The following is a 14,896-nucleotide window of genomic DNA, read 5'->3' on the forward strand; positions in this document are numbered from 1 at the left end:
AGGAAATGGCCCAAAACACAATGTGGACACATCCCAATTTTTTTACAGAAAACAGAGGTGTTTTTTGGAAAGTGCCTACATGTAGATTTTGGCCTCTAGCTCAGCCGGCACCAAGGGAAACCTACCAAACCTGTGCATTTTTGAAAACTAGAGACCTAGGGGAATCTAAGATGGGGTGACTTGTGAGGCTCTGACCAGGTTCTGTTACCCAGAATCCTTTGCAAACCTCAAAATTTGGCTAAAAAAACACATTTTCCTCACATTTCGGTGACAGAAAGTTCTGGAATCTGAGAGGAGCCACAAATTTCCTTCCACCCAGCGTTCCCCCAAGTCTCCTGATAAAAATGGTACCTCACTTGTGTGGGTAGGCCTAGCGCCCACGAAAGGAAATGGCCCAAAACACAATGTGGACACATCCCAATTTTTTTACAGAAAACAGAGGTGTTTTTTGCAAAGTGCCTACATGTAGATTTTGGCCTCTAGCTCAGCCGGCACCTAGGGAAACCTACCAAACCTGTGCATTTTTGAAAACTAGAGGCCTGGGGGAATCCAAATGGGGTGACTTGTGGGGCTCTGACTACGTTCTGTTACCCAGAATCCTTTGCAAACCAACAATGTGGCTAAAAAAACACATTTTCCTCACATTTCGGTGACTGAAAGTTCTGGAATCTGAGAGGAGCCACAAATTTCCTTCCACCCAGCATTCCCCCAAGTCTCCTGATAAAAATGGTACCTCACTTGTGTGGGTAGGCCTAGCGCCAACAAAAGGAAATGGCCCAAAACACAACGTGGACACATCCCATTTTTTTTACCGAAAACAGAAGTGTTTTTTGCAAAGTGCCTACCTGTAGATTTTGGCCCCTAGCTCAGCCGGCACCTAGGGAAACCTACCAAACCTGTGCATTTTTGAAAACTAGAGGCCTGGGGGAATCCAAGATGGGGTGACTTGTGGGGCTCTGACTACGTTCTGTTACCCAGAATCCTTTGCAAACCTCAAAATTTGGCTAAAAAAACATATTTTCCTCACATTTCGGTGACAGAAAGTTCTTGAATCTGAGAGGAGCCACAAATTTCCTTCCACCCAGCGTTCCCCCAAGTCTCCCGATAAAAATGGTACCTCACTTGTGTGGGTAGGCCTAGCGCCCACGAAAGGAAATGGCCCAAAACACAATGTGGACACATCCCAATTTTTTTACAGAAAACAGAGGTGTTTTTTGCTAAGTGACTACATGTAGATTTTGGCCCCTAGCTCAGCCGGCACCTAGGGAAACCTACCAAACCTGTGCATTTTTGAAAACTAGATGCCTGGGGGAATCCAAGATGGGGTGACTTGTGGGGCTCTGACTAGGTTCTGTTACCCAGAATCCTTTGCAAACCTCAAAAATTGGCTAAAAAAACACATTTTCCTCACATTTCGGTGACTGAAAGTTCTGGAATCTGAGAGGAGCCACAAATTTCCTTCCACCCAGCATTCCCCCAAGTCTCCCGATAAAAATGGTACCTCACTTGTGTGGGTAGGCCTAGCACCCACAAAAGGAAATGGCCCAAAACACAACGTGGACACATCCCCTTTTTTTTTTTTACAGAAAACAGAGGTGTTTTTTGCAAAGTGCCTACCTGTAGATTTTGGCCCCTAGCTCAGCCGGCACCTAGGGAAACCTACCAAACCTGTGCATTTTTGAAAACTAGAGACCTAGGGAAATCCAAGATGGGGTGACTTCTGGGGCTCTGAAAAGCTTCTGTTACCCAGAATCCTTTGCAAACCTCAAAATTTGGCTAAAAAAACATATTTTCCTCACATTTCGGTGACTGAAAGTTTTGGAATCTGAGAGGAGCCACAAATTTCCTTCCACCCAGCATTCCCCCAAGTCTCCTGATTAAAATGGTACCTCACTTGTGTGGGTAGGCCTAGAGCCAACAAAAGGAAATGGCCCAAAACACAACGTGGACACATCCCTTTTTTTTTTTACAGAAAACAGAGGTGTTTTTTGCAAAGTGCCTACCTGTAGATTTTGGCCCCTAGCTCAGCCGGCACCTAGGGAAACCTACCAAACCTGTGCATTTTTGAAAACTAGATGCCTGGGGGAATCCAAGATGGGGTGACTTGTGGGGCTCTGACTAGGTTCTGTTACCCAGAATCCTTTGCAAACCTCAAAAATTGGCTAAAAAAACACATTTTCCTCACATTTCGGTGACTGAAAGTTCTGGAATCTGAGAGGAGCCACAAATTTCCTTCCACCCAGCATTCCCCCAAGTCTCCCGATAAAAATGGTACCTCACTTGTGTGGGTAGGCCTAGCACCCACAAAAGGAAATGGCCCAAAACACAACGTGGACACATCCCCTTTTTTTTTTTTACAGAAAACAGAGGTGTTTTTTGCAAAGTGCCTACCTGTAGATTTTGGCCCCTAGCTCAGCCGGCACCTAGGGAAACCTACCAAACCTGTGCATTTTTGAAAACTAGAGACCTAGGGGAATCCAAGATGGGGTGACTTGTGGGGCTCTGAAAAGCTTCTGTTACCCAGAATCCTTTGCAAACCTCAAAATTTGGCTAAAAAAACATATTTTCCTCACATTTCGGTGACTGAAAGTTTTGGAATCTGAGAGGAGCCACAAATTTCCTTCCACCCAGCATTCCCCCAAGTCTCCCGATAAAAATGGTACCTCACTTGTGTGGGTAGGCCTAGCGCCCACGAAAGGAAATGGCCCAAAACACAACGTGGACACATCCCAATTTGTTTACAGAAAACAGAGGTGTTTTTTGCAAAGTGCCTACCTGTAGATTTTGGCCCCTAGCTCAGCCGGCACCTAGGGGAAACCTACCAAACCTGTGCATTTTTGAAAACTAGAGACCTAGGGGAATCCAAGATGGGGTGACTTGTGGGGCTCTGACGAGGTTCTGTTACCCAGACTCCTTTGCAAACCAACAATGTGGGTAAAAAAACACATTTTCCTCACATTTCGGTGACAGAAAGTTCTAGAATCTGAGAGGAGCCACAAATTTCCTTCCACCCAGCGTTCCCCCAAGTCTCCCGATAAAAATGGTACCTCACTTGTGTGGGTAGGCCTAGCGCCCACGAAAGGAAATGGCCCAAAACACAATGTGGACACATCCCAATTTTTTTTACAGAAAACAGAGGTGTTTTTTGCAAAGTGCCTACATGTAGATTTCGGCCTCTAGCTCAGCCGGCACCTAGGGAAACCTACCAAACCTGTGCATTTTTGAAAACTAGAGGCCTGAGGGAATCCAAATGGGGTGACTTGTGGGGCTCTGACTACGTTCTGTTACCCAGAATCCTTTGCAAACCTCAAAATTTGGCTAAAAAAACAAATTTTCCTCACATTTCGGTGACAGAAAGTTCTGGAATCTGAGAGGAGCCACAAATTTACTTCCACCCAGCGTGTCCCCAAGTCTCCCGATAAAAATGGTACCTCACTTGTGTGGATAGGCCTAGCGCCCACAAAAGGAAATGACCCAAAACACAACGTGGACACATCCCTTTTTTTTTTTACAGAAAACAGAGGTGTTTTTTGCAAAGTGCCTACCTGTAGATTTTGGCCCCTAGCTCAGCCGGCACCTAGGGGAAACCTACCAAACCTGTGCATTTTTGAAAACTAGAGACCTAGGGGAATCCAAGATGGGGTGACTTGTGGGGCTCTGACGAGGTTCTGTTACCCAGACTCCTTTGCAAACCAACAATGTGGCTAAAAAAACACATTTTCCTCACATTTCGGTGACTGAAAGTTCTGGAATCTGAGAGGAGCCACAAATTTCCTTCCACCCAGCATTCCCCCAAGTCTCCCGTTAAAAATGGTACCTCACTTGTGTGGGTAGGCCTAGCGCCAACAAAAGGAAATGGCCCAAAACACAACGTGGACACATCCCATTTTTTTTACCGAAAACAGAAGTGTTTTTTGCAAAGTGCCTACCTGTAGATTTTGGCCCCTAGCTCAGCCGGCACCTAGGGAAACCTACCAAACCTGTGCATTTTTGAAAACTAGAGGCCTGGGGGAATCCAAGATGGGGTGACTTGTGGGACTCTGACTACGTTCTGTTACCCAGAATCCTTTGCAAACCTCAAAATTTGGCTAAAAAAACACATTTTCCTCACATTTCGGTGACAGAAAGTTCTGGAATCTGAGAGGAGCCACAAATTTCCTTCCACCCAGCGTTCCCCCAAGTCTCCCGATAAAAATGGTACCTCACTTGTGTGGGTAGGCCTAGCGCCCACGAAAGGAAATGGCCCAAAACACAATGTGGACACATCCCAATTTTTTTACAGAAAACAGAGGTGTTTTTTGCAAAGTGCCTACATGTAGATTTTGGCCCCTAGCTCAGCCGGCACCTAGGGAAACCTACCAAACCTGTGCATTTTTGAAAACTAGATGCCTGGGGGAATCCAAGATGGGGTGACTTGTGGGGCTCTGACTAGGTTCTGTTACCCAGAATCCTTTGCAAACCTCAAAAATTGGCTAAAAAAACACATTTTCCTCACATTTCGGTGACTGAAAGTTCTGGAATCTGAGAGGAGCCACAAATTTCCTTCCACCCAGCATTCCCCCAAGTCTCCCGATAAAAATGGTACCTCACTTGTGTGGGTAGGCCTAGCACCCACAAAAGGAAATGGCCCAAAACACAACGTGGACACATCCCTTTTTTTTTTTTTTACAGAAAACAGAGGTGTTTTTTGCAAAGTGCCTACCTGTAGATTTTGGCCCCTAGCTCAGCCGGCACCTAGGGAAACCTACCAAACCTGTGCACTTTTGAAAACTAGAGACCTAGGGGAATCCAAGATGGGGTGACTTGTGGGGCTCTGAAAAGGTTCTGTTACCCAGAATCCTTTGCAAACCTCAAAATTTGGCTAAAAAAACATATTTTCCTCACATTTCGGTGACTGAAAGTTTTGGAATCTGAGAGGAGCCACAAATTTCCTTCCACCCAGCATTCCCCCAAGTCTCCTGATAAAAATGGTACCTCACTTGTGTGGGTAGGCCTAGAGCCAACAAAAGGAAATGGCCCAAAACACAACGTGGACACATCCCTTTTTTTTTTTACAGAAAACAGAGGTGTTTTTTGCAAAGTGCCTACCTGTAGATTTTGGCCCCTAGCTCAGCCGGCACCTAGGGAAACCTACCAAACCTGTGCATTTTTGAAAACTAGATGCCTGGGGGAATCCAAGATGAGGTGACTTGTGGGGCTCTGACTAGGTTCTGTTACCCAGAATCCTTTGCAAACCTCAAAAATTGGCTAAAAAAACACATTTTCCTCACATTTCGGTGACTGAAAGTTCTGGAATCTGAGAGGAGCCACAAATTTCCTTCCACCCAGCATTCCCCCAAGTCTCCCGATAAAAATGGTACCTCACTTGTGTGGGTAGGCCTAGCACCCACAAAAGGAAATGGCCCAAAACACAACGTGGACACATCCCCTTTTTTTTTTTTACAGAAAACAGAGGTGTTTTTTGCAAAGTGCCTACCTGTAGATTTTGGCCCCTAGCTCAGCCGGCACCTAGGGAAACCTACCAAACCTGTGCATTTTTGAAAACTAGAGACCTAGGGGAATCCAAGATGGGGTGACTTGTGGGGCTCTGAAAAGCTTCTGTTACCCAGAATCCTTTGCAAACCTCAAAATTTGGCTAAAAAAACATATTTTCCTCACATTTCGGTGACTGAAAGTTTTGGAATCTGAGAGGAGCCACAAATTTCCTTCCACCCAGCATTCCCCCAAGTCTCCTGATTAAAATGGTACCTCACTTGTGTGGGTAGGCCTAGAGCCAACAAAAGGAAATGGCCCAAAACACAACGTGGACACATCCCTTTTTTTTTTTACAGAAAACAGAGGTGTTTTTTGCAAAGTGCCTACCTGTAGATTTTGGCCCCTAGCTCAGCCGGCACCTAGGGGAAACCTACCAAACCTGTGCATTTTTGAAAACTAGAGACCTAGGGGAATCCAAGATGGGGTGACTTGTGGGGCTCTGACGAGGTTCTGTTACCCAGACTCCTTTGCAAACCAACAATGTGGCTAAAAAAACACATTTTCCTCACATTTCGGTGACAGAAAGTTCTAGAATCTGAGAGGAGCCACAAATTTCCTTCCACCCAGCGTTCCTCCAAGTCTCCCGATAAAAATGGTACCTCACTTGTGTGGGTAGGCCTAGCGCCCACGAAAGGAAATGGCCCAAAACACAATGTGGACACATCCCAATTTTTTTACAGAAAACAGAGGTGTTTTTTGCAAAGTGCCTACATGTAGATTTCGGCCTCTAGCTCAGCCGGCACCTAGGGAAACCTACCAAACCTGTGCATTTTTGAAAACTAGAGGCCTGAGGGAATCCAAATGGGGTGACTTGTGGGGCTCTGACTACGTTCTGTTACCCAGAATCCTTTGCAAACCTCAAAATTTGGCTAAAAAAACAAATTTTCCTCACATTTCGGTGACAGAAAGTTCTGGAATCTGAGAGGAGCCACAAATTTACTTCCACCCAGCGTGTCCCCAAGTCTCCCGATAAAAATGGTACCTCACTTGTGTGGATAGGCCTAGCGCCCACAAAAGGAAATGACCCAAAACACAACGTGGACACATCCCTTTTTTTTTTTACAGAAAACAGAGGTGTTTTTTGCAAAGTGCCTACCTGTAGATTTTGGCCCCTAGCTCAGCCGGCACCTAGGGGAAACCTACCAAACCTGTGCATTTTTGAAAACTAGAGACCTAGGGGAATCCAAGATGGGGTGACTTGTGGGGCTCTGACGAGGTTCTGTTACCCAGACTCCTTTGCAAACCAACAATGTGGCTAAAAAAACACATTTTCCTCACATTTCGGTGACTGAAAGTTCTGGAATCTGAGAGGAGCCACAAATTTCCTTCCACCCAGCATTCCCCCAAGTCTCCCGTTAAAAATGGTACCTCACTTGTGTGGGTAGGCCTAGCGCCAACAAAAGGAAATGGCCCAAAACACAACGTGGACACATCCCATTTTTTTTACCGAAAACAGAAGTGTTTTTTGCAAAGTGCCTACCTGTAGATTTTGGCCCCTAGCTCAGCCGGCACCTAGGGAAACCTACCAAACCTGTGCATTTTTGAAAACTAGAGGCCTGGGGGAATCCAAGATGGGGTGACTTGTGGGACTCTGACTACGTTCTGTTACCCAGAATCCTTTGCAAACCTCAAAATTTGGCTAAAAAAACACATTTTCCTCACATTTCGGTGACAGAAAGTTCTGGAATCTGAGAGGAGCCACAAATTTCCTTCCACCCAGCGTTCCCCCAAGTCTCCCGATAAAAATGGTACCTCACTTGTGTGGGTAGGCCTAGCGCCCACGAAAGGAAATGGCCCAAAACACAATGTGGACACATCCCAATTTTTTTACAGAAAACAGAGGTGTTTTTTGCAAAGTGCCTACATGTAGATTTTGGCCCCTAGCTCAGCCGGCACCTAGGGAAACCTACCAAACCTGTGCATTTTTGAAAACTAGATGCCTGGGGGAATCCAAGATGGGGTGACTTGTGGGGCTCTGACTAGGTTCTGTTACCCAGAATCCTTTGCAAACCTCAAAAATTGGCTAAAAAAACACATTTTCCTCACATTTCGGTGACTGAAAGTTCTGGAATCTGAGAGGAGCCACAAATTTCCTTCCACCCAGCATTCCCCCAAGTCTCCCGATAAAAATGGTACCTCACTTGTGTGGGTAGGCCTAGCACCCACAAAAGGAAATGGCCCAAAACACAACGTGGACACATCCTTTTTTTTTTTTTTACAGAAAACAGAAGTGTTTTTTGCAAAGTGCCTACCTGTAGATTTTGGCCCCTAGCTCAGCCGGCACCTAGGGAAACCTACCAAACCTGTACATTTCTGAAAACTAGAGACCTAGGGGAATCTAAGATGGGGTGACTTGTGGGGCTCTGACCAGGTTCTGTTACCCAGAATCCTTTGCAAACCTAAAAATTTGGCTAAAAAAACACATTTTCCTCACATTTCGGTGACAGAAAGTTCTGGAATCTGAGAGGAGCCACAAATTTCCTTCCACCCAGCGTTCCCCCAAGTCTCCCGATAAAAATGGTACCTCACTTGTGTGGGTAGGCCTAGCGCCCACGAAAGGAAATGGCCCAAAACACAATGTGGACACATCCCAATTTTTTTTACAGAAAACAGAGATGTTTTTTGCGAAGTGCCTACATGTAGATTTTGGCCTCTAGCTCAGCCGGCATCTAGGGAAACCTACCAAACCTGTGCATTTTTGAAAACTAGAGGCCTGGGGGAATCCAAGATGGAGTGACTTGTGGGGCTCTGACTACGTTCTGTTATCCAGAATCCTTTGCAAACCTCAAAATTTGGCTAAAAAACACATTTTCCTCACATTTCGGTGACAGAAAGTTCTGGAATCTGAGAGGAGCCACAAATTTCCTTCCACCCAGCGTGTCCCCAAGTCTCCCGATAAAAATGGTACCTCACTTGTGTGGGTAGGCCTAGCGCCCACGAAAGGAAATGGCCCAAAACACAACGTGGACACATCCCAATTTGTTTACAGAAAACAGAGGTGTTTTTTGCAAAGTGCCTACCTGTAGATGTTGGCCCCTAGCTCAGCCGGCACCTAGGGGAAACCTACTAAACCTGTGCATTTTTGAAAACTAGAGACCTAAGGGAATCCAAGATGGGGTGACTTGTGGGGCTCTGACGAGGTTCTGTTACCCAGACTCCTTTGCAAACCTCAAAATGTGGCTAAAAAAACACATTTTCCTCACATTTCGGTGACTGAAAGTTCTGGAATTTGAGAGGAGCCACAAATTTCCTTCCACCCAGCATTCCCCCAAGTCTCCCGATAAAAATGGTACCTCACTTGTGTGGGTAGGCCTAGCGCCAACAAAAGGAAATGGCCCAAAACACAACGTGGACACATCCCATTTTTTTTACAGAAAACAGAAGTGTCTTTTGCAAAGTGCCTACCTGTAGATTTTGGCCCCTAGCTCAGCCGGCACCTAGGGAAACTTACCAATCCTCTGCATTTCTGAAAACTAGAGACCTAGGAGAATCTAAGATGGGGTGACTTGTGGGGCTCTGACCAAGTTCTGTTACAGAATCCTTTGCAAACCTCAAAATTTGGCTAAAAAAACACATTTTCATCACATTTTGGTGACAGAAAGTTCTGGAATCTGAGAGGAGCCACAAATTTCCTTCCACCCAGCGTTCCCCCAAGTCTCCTGATAAAAATGGTACTTCACTTGTGTGGGTAGGCCTAGCGCCCACGAAAGGAAATGGCCCAAAACACAATGTGGACACATCCCAATTTTTTTACAGATAACAGAGGTGTTTTTTGCAAAGTGCCTACATGTAGATTTTGGCCTCTAGCTCAGCCGGCACCTAGGGAAACCTACCAAACCTGTGCATTTTTTAAAACTAGAGGCCTGGGGGAATCCAAGATGGGGTGACTTGTGGGGCTCTGACTGCGTTCTGTTACCCAGAATCCTTTGCAAACCTCAAAATTTGGCTAAAAAAACACATTTTCCTCACATTTCGGTGACAGAAAGTTCTGGAATCTGAGAGGAGCCACAAATTTCCTTCCACCCAGCGTGTCCCCAAGTCTCCCGATAAAAATGGTACCTCACTTGTGTGGGTAGGCCTAGCGCCCACAAAAGGAAATGGCCCAAACACAACATGGACACATCCCTTTTTTTTTTTACAGAATACAGAGGTGTTTCTTGCAAAGTGCCTACCTGTAGATTTTGGCCCCTAGCTCAGCCGGCACCTAGGGAAACCTACCAAACCTGTGCATTTTTGAAAACTAGAGACCTAGGGGAATCTCAGATGGGGTGACTTGTGAGGCTCTGACCAGGTTCTGTTACCCAGAATCCTTTGCAAACCTCAAAATTTGGCTAAAAAAACACATTTTCCTCACATTTCGGTGACAGAAAGTTCTGGAATCTGAGAGGAGCCACAAATTTCCTTCCACCCAGCGTTCCCCCAAGTCTCCCGATAAAAATGGTACCTCACTTGTGTGGGTAGTCCTAGCGCCCACGAAAGGAAATGGCCCAAAACACAATGTGGACACATCCCAATTTTTTTACAGAAAACAGAGGTGTTTTTTGCAAAGTGCCTACATGTAGATTTTGGCCTCTAGCTCAGCCGGCACCTAGGGAAACCTACCAAACCTGTGCATTTTTTAAAACTAGAGGCCTGGGGGAATCCAAGATGGGGTGACTTGTGGGGCTCTGACTACGTTCTGTTACCCAGAATCCTTTGCAAACCTCAAAATTTGGCTAAAAAAACACATTTTCCTCACATTTCGGTGACAGAAAGTTCTGGAATCTGAGAGGAGCCACAAATTTCCTTCCACCCAGCGTTCCCCCAAGTCTCCTGATAAAAATGGTACTTCACTTGTGTGGGTAGGCCTAGCGCCCACGAAAGGAAATGGCCCAAAACACAATGTGGACACATCCCAATTTTTTTACAGATAACAGAGGTGTTTTTTGCAAAGTGCCTACATGTAGATTTTGGCCTCTAGCTCAGCCGGCACCTAGGGAAACCTACCAAACCTGTGCATTTTTTAAAACTAGAGGCCTGGGGGAATCCAAGATGGGGTGACTTGTGGGGCTCTGACTGCGTTCTGTTACCCAGAATCCTTTGCAAACCTCAAAATTTGGCTAAAAAAACACATTTTCCTCACATTTCGGTGACAGAAAGTTCTGGAATCTGAGAGGAGCCACAAATTTCCTTCCACCCAGCGTGTCCCCAAGTCTCCCGATAAAAATGGTACCTCACTTGTGTGGGTAGGCCTAGCGCCCACAAAAGGAAATGGCCCAAACACAACATGGACACATCCCTTTTTTTTTTTACAGAAAACAGAGGTGTTTCTTGCAAAGTGCCTACCTGTAGATTTTGGCCCCTAGCTCAGCCGGCACCTAGGGAAACCTACCAAACCTGTGCATTTTTGAAAACTAGAGACCTAGGGGAATCTCAGATGGGGTGACTTGTGAGGCTCTGACCAGGTTCTGTTACCCAGAATCCTTTGCAAACCTCAAAATTTGGCTAAAAAAACACATTTTCCTCACATTTCGGTGACAGAAAGTTCTGGAATCTGAGAGGAGCCACAAATTTCCTTCCACCCAGCGTTCCCCCAAGTCTCCCGATAAAAATGGTACCTCACTTGTGTGGGTAGTCCTAGCGCCCACGAAAGGAAATGGCCCAAAACACAATGTGGACACATCCCAATTTTTTTACAGAAAACAGAGGTGTTTTTTGCAAAGTGCCTACATGTAGATTTTGGCCTCTAGCTCAGCCGGCACCTAGGGAAACCTACCAAACCTGTGCATTTTTTAAAACTAGAGGCCTGGGGGAATCCAAGATGGGGTGACTTGTGGGGCTCTGACTACGTTCTGTTACCCAGAATCCTTTGCAAACCTCAAAATTTGGCTAAAAAAACACATTTTCCTCACATTTCGGTGACAGAAAGTTCTGGAATCTGAGAGGAGCCACAAATTTCCTTCCACCCATCGTTCCCCCAAGTCTCCCGATAAAAATGGTACCTCACTTGTGTGGGTAGGCCTAGCGCCCACGAAAGGAAATGGCCCAAAACACAATGTGGACACATCCCAATTTTTTTACAGAAAACAGAGGTGTTTTTTGCAAAGTGCCTACATGTAGATTTTAGCCTCTAGCTCAGCCGGCACCTAGGGAAACCTACCAAACCTATGCATTTTTGAACACTAGAGACCTAGGGGAATCTAAGATGGGGTGACTTGTGAGGCTCTGACCAGGTTCTGTTACCCAGAATCCTTTGCAAACCTCAAAATTTGGCTAAAAAAACACATTTTCCTCACATTTCGGTGACAGAAAGTTCTGGAATCTGAGAGGAGCCACAAATTTCCTTCCACCCAGCGTTCCCCCAAGTCTCCCGATAAAACTGGTACCTCACTTGTGTGGGTAGGCCTAGCGCCCACAAAAGGAAATGGCCCAAAACACAATGTGGACACATCCCAATTTTTTTACAGAAAACAGAGGTGTTTTTTGCAAAGTGCCTACCTGTAGATTTTGTCCTCTAGCTCAGCCGGCACCTAGGGAAACCTACCAAACCTGTGCATTTTTTAAAACTAGAGGCCTGGGGGAATCCAAATGGGGTGACTTGTGGGGCTCTGACTACGTTCTGTTACCCAGAATCCTTTGCAAACCTCAAAAATTTGGCTAAAAAAACACATTTTCCTCACATTTCGGTGACAGAAAGTTCTGGAATCTGAGAGGAGCCACAAATTTCCTTCCACCCAGCGTGTCCCCAAGTCTCCCGATAAAAATGGTACCTCACTTGTGTGGGTAGGCCTAGCGCCCACAAAACGAAATGGCCCAAAACACAACGTGGACTCATCCCTTTTTTTTTTTACAGAAAACAGAGGTGTTTTTTGCAAAGTGCCTACCTGTACATTTTGGCCCCTAGCTCAGCCGGCACCTAGGGGAAACCTACCAAACCTGTGCATTTTTTAAAACTAGAGACCTAGGGGAATCCAAGATGGGGTGACTTGTGGGGCTCTGACGAGGTTCTGTTACCCAGACTCCTTTGCAAACCTCAAAATGTGGCTAAAAAAACACATTTTCCTCACATTTCGGTGACTGAAAGTTCTGGAATCTGAGAGGAGCCACAAATTTCCTTCCACCCAGCATTCCCCCAAGTCTCCCGTTAAAAATGGTACCTCACTTGTGTGGGTAGGCCTAGCGCCAACAAAAGGAAATGGCCCAAAACACAACGTGGACACATCCCATTTTTTTTACCGAAAACAGAAGTGTTTTTTGCAAAGTGCCTACCTGTAGATTTTGGCCCCTAGCTCAGCCGGCACCTAGGGAAACCTACCAAACCTGTGCATTTTTGAAAACTAGAGGCCTGGGGGAATCCAAGATGGGGTGACTTGTGGGACTCTGACTACGTTCTGTTACCCAGAATCCTTTGCAAACCTCAAAATTTGGCTAAAAAAACACATTTTCCTCACATTTCGGTGACAGAAAGTTCTGGAATCTGAGAGGAGCCACAAATTTCCTTCCACCCAGCGTTCCCCCAAGTCTCCCGATAAAAATGGTACCTCACTTGTGTGGGTAGGTCTAGCGCCCACGAAAGGAAATGGCCCAAAACACAATGTGGACACATCCCAATTTTTTTACAGAAAACAGAGGTGTTTTTTGCAAAGTGCCTACATGTAGATTTTGGCCCCTAGCTCAGCCGGAACCTAGGGAAACCTACCAAACCTGTGCATTTTTGAAAACTAGAGGCCTGGGGGAATCCAAGATGGGGTGACTTGTGGGGCTCTGACTACGTTCTGTTACCCAGAATCCTTTGCAAATCTCAAAATTTGGCTAAAAAAACACATTTTCCTCACATTTCGGTGACAGAAAGTTCTGGAATCTGAGAGGAGCCACAAATTTCCTTCCACCCATCGTTCCCCCAAGTCTCCCGATAAAAATGGTACCTCACTTGTGTGGGTAGGCCTAGCACCCACGAAAGGAAATGGCCCAAAACACAATGTGGACACATCCCATTTTTTTTACAGAAAACAGAGGTGTTTTTTGCAAAGTGCCTACCTGTAGATTTTGGTCCCTAGCTCAGCCGGCACCTAGGGAAACCTACCAAACCTGTGCATTTTTGAAAACTAGAGGCCTGGGGGAATCCAAGATGGGGTGACTTGTGGGGCTCTGACTACGTTCTGTTACCCAGAATCCTTTGCAAACCTCAAAATTTGGCTAAAAAAACACATTTTCCTCACATTTCGGTGACAGAAAGTTCTGGAATCTGAGAGGAGCCACAAATTTCCTTCCACCCATCGTTCCCCCAAGTCTCCCGATAAAAATGGTACCTCACTTGTGTGGGTAGGCCTAGCGCCCACGAAAGGAAATGGCCCAAAACACAATGTGGACACATCCCAATTTTTTTACAGAAAACAGAGGTGTTTTTTGCAAAGTGCCTACATGTAGATTTTGGCCCCTAGCTCAGCCGGCACCTAGGGAAACCTACCAAACCTGTGCATTTTTGAAAACTAGAGGCCTGGGGGAATCCAAGATGGGGTGACTTGTGGGGCTCTGACTACGTTCTGTTACCCAGAATCCTTTGCAAACCTCAAAATTTGGCTAAAAAAACACATTTTCCTCACATTTCGGTGACAGAAAGTTCTGGAATCTGAGAGGAGCCACAAATTTCCTTCCACCCATCGTTCCCCCAAGTCTCCCGATAAAAATGGTACCTCACTTGTGTGGGTAGGCCTAGCACCCACGAAAGGAAATGGCCCAAAACACAATGTGGACACATCCCATTTTTTTTACAGAAAACAGAGGTGTTTTTTGCAAAGTGCCTACCTGTAGATTTTGGCCCCTAGCTCAGCCGGCACCTAGGGAAACCTACCAAACCTGTGCATTTTTTAAAACTAGAGGCCTGGGGGAATCCAAGATGGGGTGACTTGTGGGGCTCTGACTACGTTCTGTTACCCATAATCCTTTGCAAACCTCAAAATTTGGCTAAAAAAACACATTTTCCTCACATTTCGGTGACAGAAAGTTCTGGAATCTGAGAGGAGCCACAAATTTCCTTCCACCCAGCGTTCCCCCAAGTCTCCCGATAAAAATGGTACCTCACTTGTGTGGGTAGGCCTAGCGCCCACGAAAGGGAATGGCCCAAAACACAATGTGGACACATCCCAATTGTTTTACAGAAAACAGAGGTGTTTTTTGCAAAGTGCCTACATGTAGATTTTGGCCTCTAGCTCAGCCGGCACCTAGGGAAACCTACCAAACCTGTGCATTTTTTAAAACTAGAGGCCTGGGGGAATCCAAGATGGGGTGACTTGTGGGGCTCTGACTACGTTCTGTTACCCAGAATCCTTTGCAAACCTCAAAATTTGGCTAAACAAACACATTTTCCTCACATTTCGGTGAC

This window comes from Pleurodeles waltl, chromosome 1_1 (assembly GCF_031143425.1).
Source record: "Pleurodeles waltl isolate 20211129_DDA chromosome 1_1, aPleWal1.hap1.20221129, whole genome shotgun sequence".
Lineage (NCBI taxonomy): Eukaryota > Metazoa > Chordata > Amphibia > Caudata > Salamandridae > Pleurodeles > Pleurodeles waltl.